The sequence below is a fragment of the Coccinella septempunctata genome, chromosome 3, assembly GCF_907165205.1.
Source record: "Coccinella septempunctata chromosome 3, icCocSept1.1, whole genome shotgun sequence".
Classification (NCBI taxonomy): domain Eukaryota; kingdom Metazoa; phylum Arthropoda; class Insecta; order Coleoptera; family Coccinellidae; genus Coccinella; species Coccinella septempunctata.
The window spans coordinates 10,268,759-10,273,330 of NC_058191.1; positions in this window are offsets into that span (position 1 = coordinate 10,268,759).

Genomic DNA, 4,572 nt, shown 5'->3' on the forward strand with positions numbered 1-4,572 from the left:
GGTATCTCAGAACGTTTAATGACCCTACGTTTTCCTGCAGCGAATAACACGTTTGTGAACATCATTGCAGTATACGCACCCACTTTGAACTCCTCTGACAACTTAAAGGACACTTTTTACGAAACACTCGTTGCTACATTAAGTAAAATCCCAAAACGGGAACGAATTATTCTCCTTGGAGACTTCAACGCTAGAGTGGGCAGAGGTCAAGACTCAGAACTATGGCCGGGAATAATAGGGAAACACGGCACAGACAGCATCAATTCGAATGGAGAACGTCTGCTGGCTCTTTGTGCAGAACATAATCTTTGTATAACGAACACCTTTTTTATTACGAGACCCAATTCAAGGGGGACCTGGCGCCACCCGCGCTCAGGGCATTGGCATACCCTCGACTATGTGATCGTGAGAAGGAAAGATCTGAAAGAGGTGTTGGTCACTAAACCCAGAGCAGATCTGGAGTGCTGGACTGATCATAGGCTGGTGATGTCGAGAATGAAAATCTCAATGCGCCCAAAATACCAACGCAAGCCGAAGTATCTAAGAGAGCGCCTTCAAATATCCAAACTACAAAACCCTTCTACAAAGGACAGATTCACAGCTGCCGTCAAAGATAGCCTAACACCACCGGATTATAACGACGACATTGAGACTCATTGGCTGCGTTTCAAGTCATCCCTTACAAATACAGCGAAAGAAATACTGGGCACAGAACGCTCCCGAAAATCCCCAGACTGGTTTGCCGACAGCGAAACTCATATAGCACCCCTTTTGGACGCAAAACACAAAGCGATGAAAACCGCAATTAACAAGCCTGGCGATGTTGCAGCCCAAATAGGTTTCATAAACATAAAACGCGAGGTCCGTCAAGAAATAAGAAAAATCAAGGACAGCTGGTGGAAAGAAAAAGCTAGGGAAATACAAGCTTACGCCGATAACCATGACTACAGGCGTTTTTTCGAAGCTATTAAAACTGTTTACGAGTTTACGGTCCAAGCAGAAAAGCTAGCTTTCCTATAAGAGATGCTCATGGAGCTATTCTAACTGATGATAGAAAAATTCTCGAAAGATGGAAGGAGCATTACTCACAGGTCTTGAATCAAAATAACGACTCGGATTTATCCATTTTAGACCCGCGTATAGTCCGATGACATCGCTTGATGACGAAATCTCAATGTCGGAAATCATAAGCGCGATTAAAATATGAAAAATGATAAGTCACCTGGTCTAGACGGCATTCCGGCGGAGATATTCAAAGCCTTGGATGAGGACATTGTCAATAGTCTCCTAATACTATTCCGCAAGATCTGGGAACAGGGAGATGTGCCACAAGACTTCAGAGACGCTTTAGTTATCAACCTCTATAAGAACAAAGGCGATACGTCGAATTGCAACAATTACAGGGGCATATCGTTGCTTGATGTGGCCGGTAAAATTCTCTCGAAGATTATGGCTAATCGTCTGGTTCCACTCTTAGAGAAGCTTTTACCTGAATCCCAGTGCGGCTTTCGACCAAATCGAGGTACGGTGGACCTAATTTTTACACTGCGACAGCTACAAGAAAAGGCCCGTGAACAACAATCAAGGATTTATACAGCCTTCATCGATTTAAGCAAGGCATTCGACTCGGTGAATCGGAGAGCGCTATGGAAAATCATGGCACGTCTAGGAGTACCCGAAAAATTCCTAGCAGTGTGTAAAAGCCTTCATACCAACAACACCGCTAGAATACAGCATAATGGCTCTACAACCGACCATTTCTCAACCAACTCTGGAATAAAACAAGGCTGCGTATTAGCGCCTTTACTGTTCAATATTTTCGCCATAGCTGTATCATGCATGCCATGACATGAGCATGACAGTAAGAGGTGTTGGGATAAGATTCAGATTGGAGGCCTGTTTAACCTGAAGCGCCTCAGAGCAAAAACCCGTACCAAGTTTATCACGGAACTTCAATATGCAGACGACTGTTCACTCATCGCTAGCAGCTCAGAGGATCTACAGATAATGATGGACACCTATAAACATATATACGAAGCTTTAGGCCTTAGACTCAATATTGACAAGACCAAAATCCTGGTAAGTCCGCCAGAAAGCCTTCAAACAGATATCAGCCTAACCTAACCTTGACACGGAAATACACAACCGTATCAATTCGGCATCACGGGCATTCTGGAAGCTGAAGGACAGAGTGTTCCAAAATCACGACCTCAATCTGAAGACCAAGACAGCTGTTTACAGAGCAGTGGTCCTCCCAACGCTTCTTTACGGAAGCGAAAGCTGGACTCCCTACAGGCGACATATTAAACAGCTTGAACAGACGCAGCAACGTCATCTAAGACAGATAATGCACATCAGATGGTTCCACAAAGTTTCGAATGCAGAAGTCTTGCAGCGCGCGAGTTGTACAACAATTGAGACTCAAGTAACGAGGGCCCGACTCAGATGGAGCGGCCACATTCTGAGGATGCAAGACACAAGACTCCCCAAAATAGCTCTATACGGCGAACTCACTGAGGGAGCCCGGAAACCAGGAGGCCAGTATAAGCGGTTTAAGGATACACTACATCAATCCCTAAAATCAGTTAATGCTAATCATAACTGGGAACAACTAGCGTTAGACAGGTCACGGTGGAGGTCTTTGGTCCACAGTTATAATGGAGAATCGAGAAGGATACAGCGGCGGCCAGATCTGGTTGGAGACTATCCATGCCCTGAGTGTGGAAGGATCTGCAGGTCACGGTTGGGTCTCTTTAGTCACAGGAGGGCACACAGTCGCAACTAGCACTGAGAGGTTACAGGTCTGTTCGGGTTTTTTTTTTCCTTCTTCTTTTTGTAGATTTATTCCCGGTAACGGGATACAGCAATGAATGAATGAACAGAAATATGTTTGTTTTTTGAAGTGGAAGAAGAAAATGGAAACCATATTTTTAACTATATTTGAAATTATAAATAAAAAATCTGGTAATGTTTTCTCTCACTTTGCTCCATTATTTGCAGAATTCAAAATAACACTCTTTAACTCCTTAGGTATTTTACTTCAACAGCATATATTTGAAAACAGAGCCTTTCTAGATATAGTATAATTTAGTTTTCATGCTATTTTTCGATGTAAAATATACAATTCTTGACTCAATATTGGGACACCTGTTGGGGAATAACAGTAAAATTCCAGATATTGTAATCAATAAAAAATGTTGGATTTGGCAGCACAATATATCATCAACTCTGGTACCATTTTCATTTATCATGAAGCTCATCTGCCAAGGTATTGAACTAACTTGGAGAAAAGGTAGCAGTGAGATTATTCCATCAAGTATTGCCTAAACATGAAAAATCTTGAAAGGAGTTGTAACCTAGTTCCAGAAAGTGGTATTTGTTGGCACATTCAATTTTAATTAGTTGATAATAATATTTTGGATAGAGAGCAAATTTTGACTGTTTTTCATTTTATAACAAGTATTAATTAACTCAATAACTTGTAGAGAGAAGTAGATACATAACACATGCAGTACAACTTCATTTCATTTCATATTATTTTCTTGGTAATCACATCATCCCGGCTAGCAGCCCCTCTAAACCAGAATGGCGGTAATCTGGGCTCAGCATGTTGAGACTATGTACCCAATCTCAGTGAAGATCTTTTAGTCCGGGAGGCAGGGGCTTTTTTTTCAAGGAATTTCATCCCGGCTGAATTTAATACTGTAGGTTGTAGTCACATTGCAAATGACGAAACCAACCGTCAACTTCAATACCATCGGTGGGTGCGAGCGTGGGAGGCGGCGGAAGTTGGGAAAAAATGCAGAATTTCAAGTGATTTTATCCCGGCTGAAATTTTTTATATGTAATATTAATGTTAAATAGAAACAAAATAGTGAAGTCAGCCGATAGGCGGAGGGTGGAAAATACGTCAGTCGAGCGCGTAAACTGGGGAAAAAAATTTGAAAATCAAGTGATTTCATCCCGAATGAAAACACCTCCATATGATTTCTTACATATATGGAAATATAAAAATGACCGTCAGCTGCTTGTCTAGCGGGGGAAAGACCGTCAGTCAGATCATTGAAAATTCCGCGCGCCGTATAAATGCATGAGCGCGCTCATACATTTTTACTCTGACTGACGGTCTTTCCCCCGCTAGACACGCAGCTGACGTTCATTTTTATATTTCCATATATGTAAGAAATCATATGGAGGTGTTTTCATTCGGAATGAAATCACTTGACTTTCAAATTTTTTTCCAAAGTTCACGTGCTCGACTGACGTATTTTACACCCTCCGCTGATCGGCTGACTTCACTATTATGTTTCTGATTAACATCAATATTACATATGGAAAATTTCAGCTCTGATAAAATCACTTGAAATTTTGCATTTTTTCCCAAGATCCGCCGTCTCCCACGCCCGCACCCACCACGCGCTCGTTGAATTTTTCAATTCAACGATCATCGGATCCATTGTTAACGTGTCCAGGTCACGAAGAAGCAGACACATATATGGTTTTCCATGTCTGTCACTTGAAATCTGATGGTCATGTAACTCCATATGATTTCTTACATATATGGAAATATAA